Source organism: Phascolarctos cinereus, unplaced genomic scaffold (genome assembly GCF_003287225.1).
Source record: "Phascolarctos cinereus isolate Bilbo 61053 unplaced genomic scaffold, phaCin_HiC Scaffold_5;HRSCAF=322, whole genome shotgun sequence".
Lineage (NCBI taxonomy): Eukaryota > Metazoa > Chordata > Mammalia > Diprotodontia > Phascolarctidae > Phascolarctos > Phascolarctos cinereus.
Window position 1 is genome coordinate 264,857,930 of NW_027555958.1, and position 25,275 is coordinate 264,883,204.

A 25,275-nucleotide genomic window follows, 5' to 3' on the forward strand; every position below is an offset into this window, starting at 1 on the left:
TGACGCTGTTAATGATTGTCCAAAATAGAATTTAGATTCAAGTCTTCAGGACTCAAGGTCATACACTTAGTATCTGTTGCGGCACCTAGCTGCCTCATAATAACAGCTAGGATTTATATTGTAATTTTTAAAGGTTTGCAAAGTGCTTCACCTGGGTTATTTCATTTGATCCTCACAGCAGCTCTATGATGTAAGTGCTGTGAGGCACAGAGGATGGCTAGTAAGTATCAAAGGCAGGATTTAAATTCAGGTCTTTCTGCCTTCAAGTCCAATACTCTACCTAGCTGCCCTACAGTTTTCTGTGGATCTCTCCCATTTTTCTTTTCATCTCCCATAGGTTCAGCCATCATCTCTATGCAGATGACTGCAGATCTGTATGTGTATCTCACTTCTACATCACCAGCTGCCTATTGAACATTTCAAACTGTATGTCCTGGAGTCATCTCATCCTCATTATGTCCAAAGCTCATTATTTTTCCTCACAAACCCTTCCCTCTTCCAAAATTTGTTATTTCCGTAGAAGGCACTGCCATCCTTCCAGTCCCCCAGGTTTGGAATCTCTGTGTAATTCTCAACTCCTCCCTCTTCCTTATCCTACATATTTAAACAATTGACAAATCTTGCCATTTCTACCTAGGTCATACACTTAGTATCTGTTGCGGCACCTAGCTGCCTCATAATAACAGCTAGGATTTATATTGTAATTTTTAAAGGTTTGCAAAGTGCTTCACCTGGGTTATTTCATTTGATCCTCACAGCAGCTCTATGATGTAAGTGCTGTGAGGCACAGAGGATGGCTAGTAAGTATCAAAGGCAGGATTTAAATTCAGGTCTTTCTGCCTTCAAGTCCAATACTCTACCTAGCTGCCCTACAGTTTTCTGTGGATCTCTCCCATTTTTCTTTTCATCTCCCATAGGTTCAGCCATCATCTCTATGCAGATGACTGCAGATCTGTATGTGTATCTCACTTCTACATCACCAGCTGCCTATTGAACATTTCAAACTGTATGTCCTGGAGTCATCTCATCCTCATTATGTCCAAAGCTCATTATTTTTCCTCACAAACCCTTCCCTCTTCCAAAATTTGTTATTTCCGTAGAAGGCACTGCCATCCTTCCAGTCCCCCAGGTTTGGAATCTCTGTGTAATTCTCAACTCCTCCCTCTTCCTTATCCTACATATTTAAACAATTGACAAATCTTGCCATTTCTACCTTCACAGCATCTCTGGTATCCAACCCTTTGCCTCCTGTCATACAACTACTGCCTTAGTTTAGGCCCTTATCCCTTCCCACCCAGATTATTGCAATGGCCTCCTAATTGGTCTTCCCCCCAGTCCATTCCACACGCAATAGGACACTATTTCCTTTCTCTGTATCTTTGCACTGGTCCTCCCACATTCCTAAAATGTACTTCCTCTTCAACCTATAGATTCACTCTCTTCCTTTAAAATGAAGCTCAAGTATCATCACCTGTCTGAAGCTTTTCCTGATCCCCCAACTGTTGGTGCCCTCCCTCCCAACTCACCTTATATTTTTAACTACCTTGTGTTTATATAACCATATGTGTTACATATATTTGTATATGTTGGTTGTTTCCCCCATTAGGGTGTAAGCTCCTTGGAATTCCATGTCCATGTATCCACAATGCCTGGCACATATTGTGTGCTTACTAAATCTTATTTGATTGGTTAATTACAGAAGGCCCAAACTGAGAGGAGAAAAGACTACTTGGTTATTCATAAATTCTGGGGTGATGTAAGGAAATGTGTGCGTTTGTGTGTGGGGGAGGTATGAGGTGGATTATGTATGTAATGAGGATTAAAAGGATAAGGCTGTGCCTCCTGTGGATCTAAGGAAAATCTTTAGAGATTCTTCCTCACTCCGGGCCTGCAGGGAGAGAACCAGATCCTTCTAAACTGTGGGTTAGGACTTGGGGTGGGGGATGGGGGTGTGATGTCAGTGATTGGTTCAGAAACTAATTTTTTTCATCAGTAAAATGAAGGGTTTGGTTGAGCTACTTTACTGCTCTAGATCTATGAGCCTATGCAGATTGTTAGGCCAGAACCAGAGGAGATGAGGCGAGAAGTCAAACTACAGATTGTGCTGCTCCATCTCTTACCATCCCCCTCCACACAGCTGGAGATGTCCGTGAAGGCTGCCTTTGCTCCTTTGGAGTGGGCCCTAGGCTCCTCTGGCTGTGGAGGAGGGGAGGTCTTCCCTTGTTCTCTGTGTTCTAAGGGAGAAATTACCATATGAATTCAGCTCCTTCTCAGTGATTCCCGGGCAACTCTCTTGTTGTTCTGTGGATGGAGAGGGGTTGGATAGCCTGTGGGTTGGAAAAGGGGGAGGAGGGTGTCATGGAAAGATGCCAGATCACACCTAGTTCTGGAAGGCTCATTGTTCTCTGAACTGGCCCTGGGAACTTGGATTTTAAATCCAAGGTGAAGAAGCCTCTCTGGGCTATCCCCAACTTGGGAGAAGTTTGGATACTCTGGGTTAGGAGTGTAGTTACAAGAGTGAAAGATGAAGTCTCAGGTTAGGGGATTAGTGTCAGTTGGAGAAGGGAGGGAGAGAAAGAGAGAGAGAGACAGACAGACAGAGACAGAGATATTAAGGACCGACAAAGGCAGTGGGTGCGAAGCCTTAGTCTTAGCAAGGTATCAAAGGTATTCAATGCCACTTTGAGTTTCTTTGGTGAATTTTGTTTGTTAGAGACAGGAATGGAATTTCTCTGAAATCATACCAAAAATCCAAGTACAATATTTATAGTAACTCACTATCAGCTTTGGGGATACAAAAATAAAGAGTGAGCCAGTCCCTGTCCTCAAGGAGTTTGCATTCTAATAGGAGCAGACAACAGGGCAGTGGGAGTTTTGATTTAAGAAGATACAAGGATGGTGAATTGACCCATAGACTTACACTTTCTAAACGTACTTGTAGGCAGCTAGGTGATGTGATGGATAGAGTCCCAGTGTGAGTCAGGAAGACTCATCTTCCTGGGTTGGAATCTGTCCTCAGACATTTACTAGATGTATGACTCTCATCAAGTAGCTTAACTCTGCCTCAGTTTCATCATCTGTAAAATGAGCTGGGGAAGGAAATGGCAAACCACTCCAGTGTCTTGCCAAGAAAACCCCCTAAAAAGCAGTCATAAAGAGTCGGACACAACTGAAAATGGCTAAACAACCACAAAAAAAAATACTTGTACCTTTGATCTGATTACTGTGCCCAGAGCAAGAGATGGAAAGTGAGAGGGCAAGATGGCCTGGGTGGGCAGCTGCCCATACTCAGGTTTGCACTTACTCAAGTCATCAGTCAGGAGTGGAATTTCTGATGCCTAGTAGATTGACTTTCTCAGGGACTAGGGCCATTCTGACATTTACAAAGGATGGGAGAGGATGTGAGTGAGATGTTAGGAGAGGATAGATTGGAAGTGAGGGGACTTTAGAAATTGTCTAGGCTAGCCTCTTAATTTTATAGACAAGGATTTCTGTCTCCTATCTTTCCTACCCATACCCTCTGCTTAGTAAAATACTTTCTTAGGCTTTTTGAAGCATAGAAACAGAGAGAGACTTCTGTCTGATTGAGTCAGGGGTAGTCAGGACGCAAACCCAAGTGTCCTTGATCTGTCTCATGTTCTCTATTTCTCTGACCTGACAAAACTCTTTTAGCAGATGTGCCGCTAGGATCTGATCTAGGTTTAGTGCTGGGGTCCTTTGTGTGGGGTTTTCTCCTTGTGTGGGCACTCACCAGGGCAGAGACAGAAAAGCCAAGCTGTTTAGGAAATTCCTCCTCACTTCCCCCATTTCCACTGGCTGCTTCCTGAAGATCTTCCTAAGAAGGATGAGAGGTGTCTAGAGAAGTCCATTTGTCTTTCTGGTTTGTGGCTCCAGAGCTGAGATGGAAACAGGAAACTGTTAACATCTCATTCATTTGTCTTCTCAAATAAACACCAGTGAAGACTGTGAAGGAAAGGACATGGGCCAAGATCTCTGCTTGTATTGGATGGGAGTGGCACACGGGAATAGGAATCAGTTTCACTGTGGAAGCAGTATCTCAATCTCCCCTCCCCCTTCGATTGGGGAAAAGGACAGGAGGTGGTACCAGTGCTGCTTGGGGTGGAGGTAGGGGATGCCAGGGAAGTCTTTAAGCAGAGATAAAGACCCAGTGACCACTTATCTAGGATGTTGCAGAAGGGAATTTGTGATTAGGAAAAGATTAAGCTGAATGTCCTCTGAGGTCCCTTCCAACTCTTGAGTCTGTGTTTTGGGGTCAAAGGATGTTAGGGTTCATATTCTGGCTCTGTTACTTACTAACTATCTGAATAACCTTAATGGAGGACATTTCACTTTTCTGGACTCGGGTTGATCCCGTGAAGATTTGACATTTCCCTCCTGCCTGAAGGTTTGAGGTGGGCCAAATAGTCTTCCTATGGATTGAATCCTCTTAGGTATGTGGCTGAGGTGCCATGTTGGGTCTTTGGTTGTATTCCCTGTAATCATTTGACCTTTCTCAGGGTCCAGAGGAGATCATTTAGAGCTTAGGTCAAGTGAATTAGCATTGTAAACCCTCTGGCTTGCCATAGCCCAGGAAAGGCTTGCTGCATAGCTGGCTCATTTTCTCTCAAGCTGAAAAACAGGTAGGAACCATTCCCACTGGGAATTTATTCCTGGTCTTGGGCTGATGACAATTCTGAATGAAATGTGGGAGAGGTGTCCCTTTCTCCCCCCCCCCCTTTAACCAGTTCTTTAAATGATCACCATGTGACTTCTGACTTGTATGAGAAGAAAAATATCTTTTTCTTGTCCAGGATAAAGGGTCACTTGGTCAGGACTCTGCATAGAGCCCTCTCTCCCATACCTTCTCTAAGGTAACTGGGAAGTTTAAGCAGCTTTCAGAAGGCCTTGCAGCACCTAACAAAATGTATAATATATTTTAGGCATTCAGTAAATACTTACTGATTGACTGATCAAACGCAGAAGGACAGAATTATATGATGCCTTTTTTGGGGAGGGAAACCACTCTTCTTAGCTCTCAGTAGGGGATCACTCTTTCTTCCCTACTGTGAATCTTATGTTACTTCAAATTATTTCATGGTTTGGAAGAGAAGGAATCTTTCAGTCAACCCCACACACAACCTTGAAGGATTCTTTTGATGTTTAACATGAGAGGTCCTGGTATGTCTGTATGATCACAAAACTAGCTTATTACAGAATTTTTGCATATTGAAAGTGCACTGGGGTGGTATTGGGGGAGAGCTTTCATGTACTTCCATTAGGGGATATCACATTGTTGTTAAGGAAATTCTATGCTCTGTGGAAAATGGACTGTTTTCATGCATCTGTGTTTGGGGTTTTTTTCCACTCTTGGAATTGCAAGAACTTGCCTTGCCATTCTCTGATCCCTTAGTGAACTAGCTTAACTCTGCACAATTCACTGCTTCTAAAGCCCTTTCTTCTTACTCACAATTTGCCAAACCCTACCCTAGGTTTATTCCCACTGTCTTCCTCCTCTGCCTTATTGACTTATTACTAAGGGAGCAGTAAGAAGAAATATAACTTTTGCTGAAATGGTCCACTATGAATCTTATCTAATCACAACTTAGACCTCACGGCCACCAGGCAACCTGTTTACTCTTCCCTAGTTTTCTATCTCACCCATAGCAGTAGCTATTCTAAACTTCTTTTCCCCCAAACCTCCCATAGCTATCCTTCCTCTTACCTTCAAAGCTGAGAACTTACCTCATGCTTCCCAGTGAAAATTGGTTCTGAAATCCCCCTCCTTTATCTTCTGATCTTTCTTCCTTTCTGACCCTGATAATGAGATGGCCCTTCTCCCTGAAGCCAGCTCATTTACATGGACCCTGATACTAAACTCTCCCATTTACTCTAGCAGATTGCAACCTCAACTAATCTCCCAGCCCTCTTCTAATCTTCTTTCAGCCTTTCCCTATTTACTGGTTTCTTCTTCATGCTTTACAAACTAGCTTAAATCTTCTCCATTTTGAAACAACAACAACATCAACAAATCACCACAATTCCTACTCTCATCTTCTGCCTCTCCTTCCTTTCTGAGACAATTTCATTGAAAAAGCTGTCTAGAATTATTGCCTCCACTTCTCTCACTCTCTTGTCAGCCTGTACTCTGGTTTCTTACCTCACCACTCAACAGAAACTGTCCAAAGTCACATATGAACTCTTAATTGCCAACCTTTTCTCAGTCCCCATCCTTCTGGACTCCTCTTCAGCATGTGACACTATTGACCATCCTCTCCTAGATATTCTCTTTTCTCTCTCCCTTTAAAAATATTTTTTTTATGATATTGCCCTTTCTTTGTTCTCCCACCTGTTTGATTGTTCCTTCTTAATCTTATCCATGTTATGCCCAGTGTGGGCATACCTCAATATATCCTGGGTCCTCTTCTTTTCTCTCTGTACTTTCTTTCTTGGTGATCTCATAAGCTCCTGTGGGTTCATTTGTCATCTGTATTCAGATGATTCCCAGTCTCTCTTCTGAACACTAGCTAGACAATCCGTTAGACATTTCCAGATGGATATTGCACAGACATCTCAATATCAGTATGTCTAAAACAGAACTCATTGTTTTTTTATTTTAAATTCATCCCCCTTCTGAACTTTGCACAAGAGTACCATTAACCTTTCTGGTACCATAGTCTGAAAATCTCCTTTCACCTTGGATAGGATACTTTCACCCCACACATTCAATCGACTGCCAGATTTTGTCATTTCTACCTTTAGTGTGTCTCACATCCATTTATTTCTGTCTGTTAATATGGTTACCATCCTAGTTCAGTTCCTTAGCAATAGCCTCTTCATTGGTCTTCCTGCCTGAAGTCTCTCTCCATCCCCCTTCTTCTCTCCCAGAACTAACTAAGAAAGTAATTTCCCTTAAAGTCAGTTCTGACTATGTCACCGTTTTCCTCCTGTCCCCTCCCAATTTCACGAAGTTCCCATGCTTCCCTAGTCCTGCTAGGATCAAATATAAGCTCCTTTATTTTGCATTTTAAACTCTTAACAACCTGGCTCAACCCTTTCCTACATTAATATATACTTCTCCTCTGTGGTCCATCTGTACTGTCCTTCCTACTGTTCCTTTCCCCCATACCTGGAATGGTGTCTCTTCTTACTTCTGCCTTCTTTCAAGAGTCAGCTCTAATGCCTCCTTGGGCACGAGGCCCTTCCAAGCCCTATCTTCTCCTAGGTTACCTTGTTTTGTTTATGTTATTACCCTCTCATCTGTTAGAACATAACCTCATTAAGGTCTGGCCCCAGAGCCTACCTACCTAGCACAGTAATTGGTACATATTGAGTGCTTAATAAATGCTTTAGTGATTGATTGTTAAGATCTTGGGTCTTTCTGCAAGATGCTTGAGGTGGCAAGTGGTGAGTGATCCTATTTTCTTTCTCCAAGGCAAAGTTGGGTTTCCTTTGCTTAGCAGCACCATGTTGCTTCACTCAGGTTGGATTATATGTTTATTTATGTTCTCTGAGCCTTGTATATATTTGGGGGCCAGAATGAGTAGGTGCTTTGAAAAATAAATAAGAAATAAATAGACTAACACAGGAAGTCTTCAATTGTAGGCTTTTACTGTAGAATAAATTCTGAGTCTTAGCTTTTTAGGAAGTGAATAATATCTCTTTGCAAGTTAAAGCAAGCCCCAGTAAAGACTGATGTCTTAATAGTTACCTCTGCCAGGGTGGAAAAACTCTCAATTGAAAGAGGAGAAAGCAAGAAAGAAAGCGAGCAAGAAAGCAAGCAAGAAAGAAAGAAACAAAGAAAGAGGCAAGAAAAAGAAAAATTTATCTCGAGAAAGGCTGGGAAGAATTGCAGTTTGGTCTTGGCCCAGATTCATCTTTATCGACTCCGGCCTGTTGAAAGTCTGGTGACATTAACAAAATGTGCTTTTAAAGTTCTATTCTGAAGAATAGGGAATAGATTGGCTTCAGGAGAGGCAAATTTGGCACTAGTTGCCTCAGTTTTGTTCTCTGGCCTTTTTGGAGCAGAGTGTGGTCTGAACTATATATAAAAGATTGTAATTTTGTTGTGGTGATCAGCAACCAGGCCTTGTTTAGTGTGATTGGGAGGAAAGTAAGAAATGGAGCGTTGGAACATTAGGCTTATAGATTTAAAGCTAGGAGGGACCTTAATAGTAATTATATAACACAATTTTACAGAAGAGGAGATTGAAAGAAACCCAGAGAGAGGGTAAGCTATTTGTACAAAATCACTCTGGTAGTAAATGGAAGAGCTGGAGTTTGAAACCGGGTCTCTTAACTCTAAATCCAATATTAAGTCAAGTGGCTACAAGGATTCAGGTCAGGGCAGTTGTGATTACAATGTAACCTGGTTGCCCAAAGCTAGACACTGGCACCATTTTTCTCAGCTATGCTTATTTGATGCTAGTTGTTTTTTGAGGGGCAGTGGGGGATAGGTCATTTGTTTATTTATTTATTTTTGTTTTTCCCTTTTCTCAGTTTTTAATTAAGAAAGGACAGTTAAGCAGTAATGATAGAAAATATGAAAAAAGGCTATTGAAACATTTCCCCCCCCCCTTTACAGAAGAAAAGAGCGGAAAGTTCAGAAGGAAATACAGATAAGCTGGACAATTTTGAAAGTAACTTGTGGAGTTTATGATGTTCTTTTATTAAAAAAAACATGATGTGAAATAGAGATTTACAGTTTCACATAAAATCTTTTTGTTATGTTGCAGATGCTCTTTTTTAGTATTTAAGTCCAAATTATAAAAAATTAAAAGGTTTGAAAAGGGCTTTATTCACAGCAACCCTGTGAGAGAGGTAGAGAGAAAAGTAATTCCTTTCCTTAGCTGCTTCATTGATGTGAAATCCTAATAATTTGTATTTCTGTGTATACTTTAGGAGCTTATGTCACCCACAGCTCATGTTACTGAGATTTCTCAAACAAAATTAAAAATACTTGTGCCTGCTATGCTTCTGCTACTATTTACTTATTGTATTGTACTTTCTAAGATAGAATACTGTACCTATTCCAGAGTGAGAACTGGAATTTAGTTTTATATTATTCATCACAGGAAGTGAGCTCTGTGCATTTGAAATACAGTTATCTTGATTCTACCCTACCTTCTTCTATTACATGTTTGCTAAAATTTGTAACGTATCTTGAGTGTCTTTAAAGGTATTTTTGAATACCTTCAGAAATTCTATAACAACCCCCCCCCCCAATTTTTAGTTGTTGTTTCATATATGTCCTCCAGTTTAAAAAAAATCTTTCTCCAATTGTTGGTTACTTAGAGGAGAGAGAGATCATTCTCTGCCCCCTACTTCCATGAACCATGATCAAATCAGCTCTTTCATTTTTCCTGGATGTGGGCTCTCATCTACTCCCTCATGGCCCCACCCACTCACCATCCATATAACTTCCTGGACCAAAGTACCTCTCCTTTGCTACCACTCTCTTCTCTGCATTATTGCCTGCTTTAGAATGTGTATTCCTGGAAGAAAGGAATTGACCTTGTTTTTGTTATGTGCACCCCCTAGAGTTTTAGCACCTGGTAAGCATTTAATAAATTCTTTTTCATTCAGTCAAGCTCTCTCTCAGATTCTACAGCATTTCATCTTTCTGGGGCTTGGTTTCCTCATTTTAGAATTAAAATAAGAGATTGGATAACATTTTATATTAAAAAGTTATATTCATGTGGAAGAAGCAGCATGGTGTAGTAGATAGAAAGCAGACCTCAGAGCCATCAAGACCTGGGTTCAAATACCACATCCAGCACATAGTAGCTGTCACTTAACCTATCAAAGCTGTAGGCAATTCCTTAAGACTATTTGTAGCAGAGAAGGTGCCAACCTGCATTGATAGAGTTTCTTTCCCACGAGCTTTCAAGTCCAGTCGTTATCCCTAATCTGTCTTCTATACTTAAAGGAAATCAGGAACTGGAGTCAGGAAGCATAATGGAGGTTAGTGGAGGAAGAAATAGAAGCCTTTTTTTCCACTGGAATATGTTAACCAGACAGAAAAAAGAAATAGATGGAGAGTTTGGGAAAATAGATCATAAACCTGGTAGTCTAGGGTTATGACATAGCAGGGAAGGGAGATGTCAATTATCCAGATATTTTCTATAACTTTCTGTCAAAAGCAAGCAGCTAATAAGTTTTTTTTAAATTCCAACAATTGAGTATGTTTTATTTGCACTTTAGTAAAATTCAAAAACAGCCATAAAATCTGGTCAGACCTCAGATAAAATGTCTTTCTCCATATTTCGTAGTGAATGAGTTAACACAATGAAATGATCTTAAGAATCCTAAGTCTCTTCATTGTTGTCAGATTATACAGAATATACTTACAGCCATGCTACTTCTTTATTTTATGAATTAAAGACAGGCTATTTTTTCTTTTTAAAATTAATTTTATTTTCTTTTTAAATCAATTTATTTTGAATTATCAACAATCACTTCCATAAGCTTTTTAGTTTTCAATTTTTCTCTCCCTCCCAAGATGGCATGCAATCTGATATAGGCTGTGCATATATATTCCTATTAAACATATTTTCACATTAGTGATGTTGTAGGTAAGAATTAGAACCAATAGGGGGAACCACCAGAAGGAAGAAACAAAACACGAGAGAAGAAAAAAACCCAGCAAATAGTATGCATTCAAACTCCATAGTTCTTTCTTTGGATATGGATAGCATTTTCCATCATGAGGCCTTTGGAGATGTCTTAGAGTGCTAAGAAGGGTTAAATCTATCAATATTAGTCATCGCACAATGTGACTGTTCAGCATCAGACCGTACAAGTCTTTCCAGGTTAAAATTAATTTTAAAAGTCTTTGCTTAAACACCAACCCAAAAAATAGCATTTCCATATACACAGTAGAACAGGGTAAAAGGTGGTTGTGTGTTAACCTGAGTCTTGATTATGTAGACAGAGCTTGTTTGTTTTTTGAGGTATAAAATGAAGACAACATTTTACTTTCATAGCTGTCCTGCTGTTCTGGGTTTTCTTGTGAACTTCTTCTCTTTGGTGCATTTCTTTAAATTTTCAAGAATCCACTTTGCTTTCTTTTGGTGATGTTATCCCTAGTCCTCTTCTTTCCCTCCCAAATACTACCATCCATTAAAAAAAGAAAGAAACAAAAAACTTGGAATAAATAAGCATAATCACATAAAACCAATCTATATCTTGGTCATGTCTGAAAAAGCATTGTATCCATCTGAATTCTGAGTCTGTCACCTCTCTATCAGGAGATTGGTGGTTTGGCTTTGTCATACTCTTCAGTTGTGGTTGGTTATCGCAATAAGAGTGGTTAAGTCTTTCTTTGTTGTTTTTTTCTTTAAAATGTGCTTACCTAATTCTGAATCAGATAGTCTTCACAGTATTCTCTGCATACTGCAGAGCAATACTCCAGCAGAGTATTATAGAAGAACAATATTCCATTACCTTCATATGCCACAGTATATTAAGCTATTCCCCACTTAAAGGGCACATACCTGCTTAAGAAATATCTTTACGGGTTCTTTTCCTCTTGTAATTTTGAGTTTACCTTGAATTCTTGGTATAAAACCAACCTGATCATAGTATGCCATCTTTTTGACATTGCTGAGTCTAAAGGTATGCGTAGTTTATTTTGTCATTTTTTGCCAATCTGATGGATGTTGAGTAGAACCTCAAGGTTGTTTGAATGTGCATTTCTTTCGTGATGAGCGAGTTGGAACATTTCATATAACCATTGACAACTTGTATTTATTTCTTTGAGAACTGCTTCCTCTTATCCTTTGACTGTTTATCTGTTGGACGATGGCTTTTACTCATATAAATTTGAATCAGTTCCTTATTTATCTTTGATGTCAGACCTTTATTAGTAAAATCTGGGGCAAGACTTTTTTCTTAAAAAACCAGTTAACTCTTTCCTTTATAATTTTAACTGCATTGATTTTTGTGCAAAACCTTTTTAATCTTATGTAATCAACATAATCCATTTTATCTTGTGATCCTCCCTTTTCCTTATTTGGTCATGATTTCTCCCTTAACTATAAATTACATAAGATACTTCTTTCTTTGCTCCTCTAATTCATTTATGTTGTGACTTCTAATATCCAAGTCATGTATACATTTGGGGCTTCTCTTGGATTATGGTGTAAAATATTAGATTAAGTTTAAATATTGGTCTTTGGCTTTATCAAACTCCATGTTACTATGCATACCTCATCTGCTCCACTTACAAACTTTCATTTATTTATTTGCTTGTTTGTTTATTTACTTATTTATTCATCCATCCATCCATCCATCCATCCATCCATCCATCCATCCATCCATTCATCATTCATTCATACACTTACTGTTTGTACCAACTGTTTTTTGTTTTTTTCTCGCTTACTGCTTTGTTTTATAGTTGGAGGTGTGGTACTGCTAGGACCCTTTCCTTCCAACTTTTAAAAATTATTTCTCTTGAAATTCTTACCTTACCAGATAGATTTTGTTTTTTTCCTCTCCTAGTTCTACTTAGTATTTTGAAAAGATGATTTGTATGACACTTAATAAGTTAATTTAAATATTGTTATTTTCATTATATGACTATAACCTAACTATGAACGGTGACTATCTGCCCAGTTACTTAGATCTGTTTTCATTTCTCTAAAGAATGTTTTTCAGTTATTCGTAAAGTTCTTGGGAAGGTAAACTCTCAGCTATTTTATAGATCCTGTAGTTATTCTGAATAGAACTTCTCTATCTTTTCCTGCTGGGCTTGTTGATAATATGCAGAAAAGCTAATGATTTATGTCAGTTTATTTTAGATCCTGATATTTTGCTGAAGTTATCATCTTAGTTTTATTTGATCCTCTCAGTAGACTCAATAAGTTTATAAAATCAGTAACTTTGTTTTCTCTTGATCTTTGTTTATTTAGTCAATTTTTTGGGTCTAATTGCTTTAGCAAGCATTTCTAGAACTATTTTGAGTAGTGGTGAAAATAATAAATATCCTTGTTCTACCTCTTACCTAACTACAAAAGTCTTTAGTCATTTTGAATTACTGATAATGCTGGCTCATGGTTTTAGATAGATACTACTTATATTAAGGAAAGGTTCATTTATTCTAATGCTTTTTAATGTTTTAAACAGAAATTCATGGTGTATTTCATAAAAACCTTTTCTGCTTTTATTGACATCATTTAATTTTTTTTGTCATTAATGTGGCCTGTTTTGTTTACAGATCTTGTAATTTTGAACTTAACTTGAATTCTTGGTATAAAACCAACCTGATTATTGTATGCAATCTTATTGATATTGCTTAAAATTTTTGCATTGCTTACTCATTAGGCATATTGGTCTATATTTCTTTGTTTCTCCCTGGTTTAGGTATCAGGACCATATTTCTATCATAAAAGGAATTTGGTAGAAGCCCTTCTTTTCCTATATTTGTGAACAGTTTGTTTAATATTGGTTTTAATTGTTTGTCAAATATTTAATAGAATTCATTTATAAATCCATCTGCTTCTGGGTTTTTCCCCCTGCTGGGGAAATATAGTCTTCAATTTCTTTTTCTAAATTGGGTTCTTTAAATTTTTTGTTTTTGCTCTGATAATCTGAGTATTTTACATTTTTGTAAATATTCATCTATTGTATATAAGTTATAAGTTTTATTGGCATGTGATTGGACAAAATATTTCCTAAAAATTTCTTTATTCATTTGTTGTGAATTCTCTTTTTTATTGGCAACTTGGTCTTTCTCTCTTTTTAAAGGATTACTTAATGGTTTCTCTCTTATTTTTACTTAAATAATTTCTACTCTTATATCATTTTAATCTTTTAAACTTTCTATTTTAAAGTTAATTTAATTTTAGTCTAATTTAATTTTTAGTTCATTTTGATTTCTAGTTTGAGGTATAATTTTTCAAAAGTCTGTTGCTTTGCAAGTTTTTTTTTTGCTTGCCCAATTTGTTGATATCTTTCCCTATTTTCTCAAAGAAAGTGTTTATAAATATAAATTTCCCCCAAGAACTGCTTTGTAAAGCAGAAGTTTTGCTTTGTAAAAACCCCAAAGTTTTACTGTGCTGTGTTCATGTTGTCATTTTCTTTGATGAAATTTTTTTTTGTTTCAATAATTTATTCTGTGATCCATGAGTCCTTCAGGATTGAATTATTTATTCAGCAATTGATTTTAATTCTTTATTGAATGTCATTTTAATTGCATTGTGATCAGTAAAGGATGTGTTTTAATATTTTTGTTTTTCTGTATTTTTGTTTTGTGTAAGTACATGATAATTTTTGTTAAGATGCCATACTCTGCTTTGAAATAGGTATATTCCTGTCTATTCCCATTCCCATAACAATCATTCTCTCCCCATAATGGTGGGGTGTTTTTTTGTCAATATTTAAAGAAATTAATTCAGATTAGTCACTGGAAGGTCAAATATTAAAGTCAATTACATAAATGTCAGAAGTTGGGTAGAATATTTCATTATGAATCCTCTTGAAAAAAATGGTTGGTCACTGTGTTGATCAAAGTTTTTAAATCTTTCAAAGTTGTTTGTCTTTACAATATTGCCACTGGATAATTTTTTTTTCCTGCTCTGCTTACTTTTTTCATCATTGATTCATGCAAGTCTTCCTTGGGTTCTATGAAAAAGTTCCTTTTGTGATTTCTTATATTACAATATTTTTCTGTCACCTTTGTATACCATAACATGTTCAGTCATTCCACAAATGATGGGAATCTTCTCAGTTTCCAATTCGTTGCCACCACAAAAAGAGCTGCTATCAATATTTTTGTACGTATGGGTCATTCCTCTTTCTTTGATCCCTTTGCACCTAGTATTGCTGGGCCAAGAGTATGTGCACAGTTTAATAATTTTCTCAGCATTATTCCAAATTGCTTTCAAAAATGAGTGTCCTAAGTTGTAGCTACATCAATAGCAGAGGCCATCTCCAGTCTTCCTGATCTATATCTTGCCACTGGACTCAAATGGCTTCTTTCTGGGCCTGGCTGTCGGTACAGGAGCCATTCCCTCTTCCTCAAGGCCCCCATCTACTGGGGCAGAGGAGAGGCCACAGAAAATAGAGCAGTCACACTTCAGCTCAGAACAGAGAAGGGGAAGCCGCCCTCTCCCATAATGTTTTCATGAAAAGTAACTATGTTTTCCAAAAAAAAAAATTTTGCAGAAAAAGGGGCATTGTTTTGCCTATTTTTACAAATCTCTTTAAGGTCTATTTTAGTAGAAGATAACTGGATTCTTAAATCTGCTTCTTCATTCAGTCTGTTGTGATATGCTGTTTTGACTGAAGTATATGAAGAAAATCCAGCCTTCCACAGATAATGTAGTTGGAAAAGGGAGTACTTTCATAGTCTTTTCAGATAATTGTGAATATTCTTCTTTGATACAATACCAAAAATTTGACAAGTTGTAGTTTCTTAAAGGTCAGTTGATATGTGGAATTTGAAACCATGTCAATAAGCTTTTTGTATGCTGTTACATTGAAATCTGTTGGTCTGTCTTTTACCCATGTATGATTTTGTAACATCATGCACTGGTCATTTGGAAAATTTTGGTTCTGTGAGTTATGCTGCTCTTCCAGGTGTTGACACGTTTTGTTGTGCATTATCCAAAAAGCATATTCATTAATATCACCAATAATCGTTGAGTATTAGGAATTTGTCAAGCTCACAGTGATAGATACAAGTTTTCCAAAATTCTGTTTAAAAGCTTAAACTTTATCCTTGGCAACAAATACTGAGTTATTTTCCATATAGTGACAAGTTCACTTTGTTTATTTTTAAGGAAATGTCTGCCACATACCCATCTGAATAACCATATTTTGCCAGTCATTCCTTCAAGTAAAACTGATGTCCCATGAAAAAAGTGGCTTAGTACTGCTCTCAAATTGAAGAATCACACAAGTGCTTTTCCTTGAGACAGCCATCCTACTTTGGCCTGCCCTGGAAGAGCTTTATGCATATTCACATTTGATTGTGGAACTGTTCAGTCATTTCAGTTATGTCCTCGTCATCCTGAACCCATCTGGGTATTTTTTTGTTTGTTTGTTTGTTTTTTGGCAAAGACACTGTACTGGTTTGCCATTTCCTTTTCCAGCTCACTTTACAGATGAGGAAACTGTGGCAGACAGGGTGAAGTGACTTGCCTAGGATCACACAGCTAGTAAGGGTGAACTCAGAGAATGAGTCTTCCTGACTCCAGGCCTGGTGCTGTATCCACTGTGCCACCTAGCTGCTCACATTTGTCATATAACATATTAAAAAGACATATACTCAAGGGTTTAATTTTTAATTAAAATTAATTAAATTTAATTTAATTAAAATTTTAAGAAATTTTTTTTATTACTTCATCAAGGACATTCTTAAGTCAAACTGGACTCTTTTTTTTTTTCTTACACTGTGATTCAGTGACTGCTAATATAGTTTGGTGCTGCTACCTTGACTCAGGTGAAGGTGCCAGAGGTTTAGCCACCACTGCCTATGAACTTTGTCAGCACAGTTGTTCCAGGATAAGCCATGAGATCGTTGTGATGTTGCTGTAGCCTATTTGTTCACATTTTATTTTAAATTTTTGCGTTGCTATTCATTAGGCATATTTGTCTATAGTTTTCTGTTTTGTTTCTCTCTGGTTTAGATATCAGGACCATATTTGTATCATAGAAAAAAATTTGATAGGATCCCTCCTTTTTCTATTTTTGCAAATAGTTTGTCTAATATTAAAATTGAGTTATGCACCACTTTGAATATTGGAGCACCACTTGAGTTTGCTACCAAACCCTTATATAAAAGATCTTCGTTGGTGCTAATAACAAATTATTACAAGCAAAACATTAAGTCCAGCCATATCTGTAGTTTCATCTGTTTTAAGACAAAATTACAATTCTGCATACTGGATATTAACTCATTCTTCATGTTTGCTTTTAAATTCACAGGTTATGTAGCCCCTAAAAAAACGCCACTGTATATTTGTGAGAGAATGAGAGTGAAAAGGGCAAATAGTATCTATTATTATTATTGTGAAGGGGTAGCAAGGTGGGGAGTGGAGAGAGGGCTGGCCAGGAGTCAGGAAGACTCTGCTTCCTGAGTTCAAATCCGTCCTCAGACACTTACTAACTTTGTGACCCTAGTCCAGTCACTTAATCCTGTTTGTCTCAGCTTCCTCATTTGTAAAATGAGCTGGAGAAGGAAATGGCAAACCACTCCGTTATCTTGCCAAGAAAACCCCAAATGCAGTCACGAAGAGTTGGACGTGACTGAAACAACTGAACAGTAACAAATTATTATGAAATTGGTTTTGGCCTAGTGGACCCCTTTAAAGCACCTCTGAAGAGCGCGCTTTGAAAATTGTTGACCTAAAACCAATCAACAAGCATTTATTAAATACTTACTTTGTGCCATCTGCTGAGGATACAAGTACAAAGAACCAACTAATTCCAGCCTACGAGACAGTCCAACGGAGGAGACAATAGATATATGTATAAATAACTTTGAAGTCCAGTTTGGCTAGGTTGGGGGGAGGAGCAATGTATAACAGGGCTAGAAAGATAGGTTGGAGCGGGGTTGTGAAGGGCTTTTAAAGCTAAACAAAGGAGTTAATATTTTGTCCAGGGCAAAGCCTCTGGAGTTGATCAAGTAGGGGAGTCACATAATCTGATCTGTGCTTAAGGAAAATTATTTTGTTAGCAATGTGTAGGATGGACTGGAATACTGACAGACTTGAGACAAGGTTGTTGAAATGTTCTAAGAGAAGTGATAAGAGTCAGAACCAAGGTGGTAGCTGTGTGTGTGGAGAGAAGTAGTCAAACTGAGAGATGGGATAGTAGAAATGGCAAAATTTGGCAACCGATTGGATATGTGAAGTGAGGGAGAGTGAAGAGTTGAGAATAATACAGAAGTTATGAACCCAGGAGAAACTAAGGATGGGGTTAGCAGAAAAAGATAATAAATTCAGTTTTAGACATAAGGAGTTTTAGATGTCTCCAGGATATCCAGTTTGAAATGTCCAATAGGAACTTGGCGATATGAGACTGGAGCTCAGGAGATAGACTGTGGCTGGATGTATAGCTTTGAGATCATTTGCATAGAGTCCATAGTTAAATCCATGGTGAGGTCTTGGGCCTAAGGGACAACCTTGGAGAACACCCTCATTTGAGAGCATTATTTGGATGATGAGGCAGCACATGAGCCATCTGTAGGCAGGAGGAGAACCAGGAGACAACAGTGTCATGAATACCTAGAGAGAAAAAATATATAGGGAGACAACATTGTCAGTTAGGACAGTGTAGCAGATAGGTCAAGAAGTATAAGTAAGGTCTGAGAAAAGACCATCAGATGTGGCATCTAAAAAGAGAGGAATTTACATTGAATGTACCTGAAGTAATACTTAATTTTCCAGGCTCTGTCTGCTGTAGGTACAGAGAAGGAAAAATGGGCCCCTTTCAGCTTGTGTCTCCAGGGGAGGTGGAGCCCCTTTTAGCACGTCTCTCAAAGGGAGGCCCAGGCCCCTTTTTAGCGTGTCCTCAAGGAGGCGTATTCTCCTCCCATGTCAGAACCAATGCCCTATTAAAATGTTAGGACTTCCCTGAGAAGGGGCCCAGAATTAAGATCCCCACCCACCTCTAATGATGAGCCTAGCCAGCTGGTTAGAAGAAAACGCCATGTTTGACATTGGCTGTCATTCTCCCAGAGATTAAAGATTAAAATGCGAATGCCCCTTGATCTGGGCTAGAGCAATATTAAGTCATGAAATGTGGTATAATCTGTCAGAAACCTTACATAGCTGTAGAATAAACAAGCCAAGGCTGGATTTTACTCTTTGGGTTCAAAGCAGTGCTGGAAAGCCTTCTGAAGTGGCTATCAGTGGATTGTGATGAAGGGAATGGGACTCCTCCAAATTTCACCAGCCTCTTCCCCTCAGCTGTTGTCGATGGCTGGTGGTGGAGCCAGAATCTGGACTTGGTTTACTTGATGATGCAACTTAACCACTTCCATGCCACTCTTTACACCTTTCTCCCCCCCCCCCCCGAATCATAAATTTAGAGCTGGAAGAGACATTAGAGGTTATCTAGTCCAGTTCCCTTATTTTATACCTGAGGAGACAAAGTCAAGAAAGATTAGGTGACTTGTTCAGAGTCACACAGCTAGTATGTTCTGATCACATGTGAAGCACTGGTGGCATGGTGGTTAGCATAGTTACCTTCCAAGCAGTTGACTTGGGTTCAGTTCACAGCCAATCCAATATTTTTCTCCCCCAATAGATTGTCAGTTTCTTTGAGGACAGGGGCTTTTTCCTCTTTTTGTATTCCTAGTCCTTAGCACAATAGTAGGCACTTAATAAATGTGTATTGACCTCCTAACATAGTAAGCACTTAATATTTATTGTTGATGAAGTATCTAAGTATCTAAGACAGTTCATACGCAGGTCTTCCTGACTCCATTCATCATTCCATGCTGCCTTTGCCACTTCCATCACTCCATGTAAGGTCTTTTGACTCCAGTCTTGAGCTCCATGTACTGGATATGAACAAACCCCCCTGTCATACTCTTCTATTGAAACATGTATTATTAATGTGTTTTCAAGGCACAATGGAAAGGCTCTAGTCAGAGGACCTAGGTTCGAATCTTTATTCTGCTTATATGACTTTGAATAAGCCCCAACCTTTCTGGGCCTCACTTTCTTCATCAATACCATGAAAGGATTTTACTAGATGGTCTCTGGAGAGAGCTTCTTTCAGTTCTAGACCTATGATTCTGTGGTCATGACTTGAAATTAGAGGGCCTAGCTAGGTTTGGGTCTGATTCGACTGGCTGTGTTTAAGTCACTTAAAGTTTCTGATCTTCAGTTTTCTCATTTAAAAATGAGATTAATAATACTGATACTACTTACATCAGGGTAGTTATGAGAAAAGTGCTCTATAAATCATAAAGATTTTGTTATAACTGTAGACTGTTGTTATCGATGAGGAAAGTGTTATTGATGAAGACTTTGGTGTTTCTGTGCAGCTCTCAATAGGGAGGAATCAGCAATAACAATATGGAGGGACAGTATGTCCCAGGGAGTGGAATCTTGGGGACCAGCCTTCACTCTCCCTCTCTTCCTCTCAAATCATTTCACATCTAATCACCATTTAGATAATTAGCATCAGAAAGCTTGTGGGATATGAGTGCCCCAGAGATAGCCTTGGAGACCCCTTGGTTTGGCTTGACAAACAGCTTTATTATTGCTATAGAGTTTAATGTCCACTCAGGGTGCCTCTTGGCCCAAAGTACTGGCTTCCTGGTGGTCCCAGAGCTGTTAAGGCTGTACAACAACTCAAATTGTTCTATCCGGAGTCCTGCAGAGGATTTGAAGTTTGAGTTGAATTGGCTTCAGGCCCCTTATCTGATATGCATTTTTGTTGGGGGGAAGCTGAGGAGTCAGTCTGACTATGAGAGTAGGAGGGTGAAAGGGGGAAAGTCACTGAGGGAGTGAGGTTAGTTTTGGGATATAGCTTGTCTTTTCTTGTCGCAGGATACGTGGGGAAGAAGGGATTTATGCTTGATTGTGTCCGGGAAAACTTTCCAACAATTAAAGCTGTCCAAAAGTAGAATAAATTGTCTCATAAGGTGGTGAGTTTCCAGTCAATGGAGGTCTTCAGGTGAAGGATAGATAATCACTTAGCATCCATCAAGATTTATATTTAGGTACAGGTTGAACTAGATTTCATTCAACAAACACTAAGCACCTATTATGTACAAAGCACCAGATATATCAATAAATAGTCCCTGGCCTCAAAAAGTTTACCTTAAAGATTCCGTCTGAGGTTTCCTTCAGCTATGAGATTTTGTGATTTGAGATTCTGTAGAATTCGTATCAGACATACTTCTTAAATGTCTGTGATAGTCCAGGAAACATTTGGCCTCAATCACTTGTATCCTGGGCATTGCAAACAAGAAGATTTAGGTTTGACATAAGGAAAGACTTCAGATTAAAATCATCCAGAAGACTAGAGGTAGTCAAGCAGGGGCTGGAAAGATATCATGATGGTTGGGGATTAAGAAGAGGTTATTGAATTTGGCAACTAAGAGATCATTGGTAACTTTGGAGCAAACAGTTTCAATTGAATAAGGTCAGAAGCCAGATTACAGAGCATTTAAAAATTGCATGAGAAGAGAGGAAGTGGAAACACCGGTAGCCAGGAAAGGGAAGAGAGTATAGGATGAAAGCTAGTAGCTAGGTCAAATAAACAGAGATTTTTAAGGATGTGAGTGGTGTTGATGGTGGCAATATAGGCATATTTGTAGGCACCAGGGAAGCAACAAGTAAGTTGATAATTCTGAAGATCAGTGAAAAGAGTGGGGATGATAGGCAGGGAAATGTTGGAATGGGTTCAAAGCTGTTTTTAGAGAGGTTTTCCTTGGCAAAGAGAAGGGATGCCTCTTCATGTGAGACCAAGGTGAAGTAGAAGATAGTGGGGGGAGACATCAGAGTGATGTGATATGAACAAGAAGGAGAAGGAATGCTCTTCGAATAGCCTCAATTTTTTTCAGGAAAGTATAGGTCAAGGTCTTCTCTGTTGATAGAGTGGGTTAGGAGTGCCATGGGAGGCTTCAGAAAGGTTGAAAAGCTTTGGAATAACTGCAGTCATATGTGAGATAGTGAATCGATCAGAGAGGTATAAAAGGATTTCCCTGATGCAGTCAAAGCCCACTTGACAATGTGACATAAATTTGTGATGGAAACAGTGAACTTGGTTTCTTGTTTTTCTCTAGGAGGGAAAGCTGCAGTGGGAGTAATCCAAGGTTAGGATTTGGCAAGGCATATTGAGCAAAAAACCAAAGGGGCAAAGTACTAGAGAGTGTAGAGAATAGTGGAGATTTGGGCTGACTCACTAAGGGGTTGAAATAGAGAAGGGAGGAGAAGGAGAGTGTAGCTAGTGCTAGAGTAATGACCAGGAGAAGTAGAGAGATTAGAAGTGTGGGGTGTGGAGGAGAGGAGACAAGCAGAAGGAATGAAGAACAGGTTAGGGTCCTAAGGCAAAGGGGAAAATGGATGGAATGCTTTTTTTTTTTGGGTGAGGGAGAAGTAAGATCAAGGCTATGACCATCTCTATATACCTTAGATGGAGTGGAAGAGGTCATGGGAATTGAGTAGATTGAGGGATTAACAATATTTATTGGAGTGGAGAGAAAGACATTGTGTGAGAAAGGTACTGAATTACTTGAGGAAGGGAGAATGTCCTGGGGTGTCCATAGATGACAGCTACCAGAATCTTGGTTGAGCAATAAATTTGAAAGTAAGCTTCAAATGATGATAGTAAAGGGAGAATCTGGAAGAGGCAAATGGGAGCAAGAGTATTCTTACTCTCCCACCATGACCAGTGAGTCAGGGGATACAAGTGGAAGTGCAAACTGGAAATGGAAAATGGAAATGGAAAAGATCATCTCACAATGCCTAGTACTACTAATACTGTCTGAAAATCCTTTATTAGAACACTTAGATAACTCCAATACTAACATCTGCTATTCTCTTGAGTCTTTCTGTAGACATCCTCAGATATGTATTTAAAGCCTTTAACAACCTAGCCCCTTTCCTTTATTTCCAGTCTTCTTACATCTTACAACCTTCCCCTCACTGTCATCCAGTTCTCCTGGCCTCCCAGTTCCTCACACCAGGGCACTCCCTTCCTTTGTATTGGCTCTCCCCCATGCCTATCATGGAGTTTCCCCACATGTTCTCCTCTGGGAGCCCCTCTCTAATGCCACCTTCCTGTGTTGAGGCTTTCCTGACTTCTCCAGTGGCTCATGCTCTCCCTCCCACAATTTTACCTTTTATTTCTTTTGAAAATATTGGGTTATTTATCTCCCTTTTGGACTGTAAGCCCCTCAAAGATAGAGCCTGTTCACTTTTTTCTTTGCACCCCCAGAGTTTAGCAGATTGCCTAACACATAATAAGTGCTTAATAAATGCTTGTAGATTAATTGATTCACCCAGCCTTACTTAGGTCAATAGCCATTGATCACCTAGTACATTTCCTGCCTTCCTGAACCAAGTCAGCTTCCCATGAGATTAGCTACAATTACAGACCAGGTCAGCATGTTGTTTTGTCTCCTTAAGGTGCTCAGCTTCATTCTTTAGCTCTGTCTGCATTAGCATTCTTCATCTTAATGATAAATAATTTCAGTCATATCCGACTCTGTGATCTGCTTTGGGGTTTACTTGGCAAAGAATGGTTTGCCATTTCCTTCTCTAGCTCATTTTACAGATGAGGAAACTGAGGCAAACAGGGTTAAGTGATTTGCTCAGGGTCACACAGCTAGTAAGTGTCTGATGCCAGATTTGAACTCAGGTCTTCCTGACTCCAGGCCTGTCACTCTATCCACTACACCATCTAGCTGCCCCCACCTTAATGATAGTGATGCATTAAATTTGTATTAATGCTTTATAATTTGCAGAACACTTTTACATTATCTTATTTGATACAATAATCCTATGAAATAAGACAAATCAGATCTCACTATTCCCATTTTATAGATGAAGCTCAAAAGAATATTAGTGCCTTTTTCAAGATCACCCAGGTAGTTAATGGCAGAGCCAAGACTCAAAACTTGACTTCATATTACTACACTGTCAGTACACTCTCAACCCCACATTCAGCCTCTCTTCACTTACAAGTTACCAGAAGACAAAAAGCGTGTACTTTGTACCGTGTCACATGCAGATGGCTTACATGGTGGATTTGAATTTTGTTGACAGTAGTTTCCTGTGAGAGTTCTAGTTCTCAGGTTCCTAAAAGAGGTTCAGTGGGGGAGAAGTGATAAAGAGAGCAATTGAAGGCATTGACTCAGAATATGGTTACTGTTTTGACATTATTAAGGTAGACATGGCTGAAAAACAAGACTAGGGTCCTATTCTCATACTGAATGACATACAGGCCCCAAACTTCAGAGCGATGATGAGCAATTTTTGCATCCAAGCAGGGATCATGCTCAAAACAGACCCTTAATTTAATTGGGAAGGAGGTATATGGCAGAGCTGGATGGAGCAGATGCTTACCTGAGATGTGGCTGCTAAGACTTGGCCATCTGATACATTCCTGTTTAAAATTAGTTATTATTGCCTGCTAGGTGCTAAACTTAGTTATTTCTCTGTTGCTGAAGGACTGGAAGAAGTGTCAGAACCCTTAGAATTTTACCAGCCTGGGGCAGCTCCTTAGTTGCTGCTCTCCCTCACTTGGAGAGTGACCAGCCCTGGGAAATTAGTGGTTTACTCTCCTTTATGGGATGGCTTTCCGTGGCTGCCAAATGATTAAAGATCAATGAGGACATCAGGTTTAATTTTTTAAATTTCAAGAAATCAAAGAGGAAAAGGAAAGGGGCATAGGGAAAAGAAACCTGGATTTTGTGTCAGAGGCCCTGGGTTCAAGTCTTGGCTTTATTACTTGCTTTGATTTGGTCAAGTCTTTTCCCCTCTTGGAGTCCTCTTATATAAAAGGAGCAGGCTGAACTAAATTTGACTTTTTATGATCTAGTGGGGGCTGGGCAGTAGTTCCTTATGTTGATTTCAAAGGCGAAATTCTGAAATCTTTGTGTAAAAAAACTTCGTGTCTTGAAGCCAGGAACTGTGCCTAAGTATGAGCTTGCTCCCCTCAAAGTCTGCCAAGTCAGCTTATCCAACAGCTGGCCCTCTTCTTGAGATGTCATAGAGCCAGATGTACATTTTACTTCCCATGAGACTGTGATCCCACAAGCAGTAGAATGTGTTCTAATTTACTCAGGCTTGGAAAGAATTGTACAAGCAGGCCTGGGGTGGGGAAAAGATTTTGTCACTTTGTGCAAAAGTCCCTAAATGTCTTTGGGCCCCATAGGGGTCTGTTGAGAGTATTGCTTACTAGAAGAGTGTAGGAGAAATTCAACAGTTCTGCTGTGTGAGGTGCTAGGAATACAGAGACAAAAGTAAAATGGTCTTTGCTCTCAAGGAATTTACATTTTATTAGGGGATATAACATACACAGAGAAGTAAATACAAAGTGATTTCAAATGGTTTCGGGAAGCCAATAACAAACTGGGAGAAAAAGGAATGGCCTGGTACGAAGTGTGGCATATGAGCTGAGTCTTGAAGGGGGCTAGTGATTCCAAAAATGAAGTGATGGGGAAAATCACTCCAGGTCTGGGAAAAAACCTGTTCAAAGGCCATGGAGGCAGGAGATGGAGCATCACAGACAAGAGTATAGGGAGGAGGTCAGTTATGTACATACTCTGCCTGGAAGCAAGGAGAGGTATGATCCACATTATTGGAAAAC

At 39.0% G+C, this 25,275-nt stretch overlaps 1 protein-coding gene across 6 annotated transcripts in view; it reads left to right on the forward strand.

The window, feature by feature from the left end:
• The window catches only part of SEPTIN9 (septin 9), a 339,777-nt gene that overhangs the window by 277,269 nt on the left and 37,233 nt on the right, over positions 1–25,275 (forward strand). The window contains exon 1 of one of the 6 annotated variants that reach the window (XM_078155810.1): positions 982–1,006. The exons of the other annotated variants lie outside the window; for them this stretch is intronic. The gene's annotated coding sequence lies outside the window, so the exon portion shown is untranslated. Of the gene's footprint in view, positions 1–981; positions 1,007–25,275 lie in introns of those variants that run through there. 6 annotated transcript variants of the gene reach the window in all.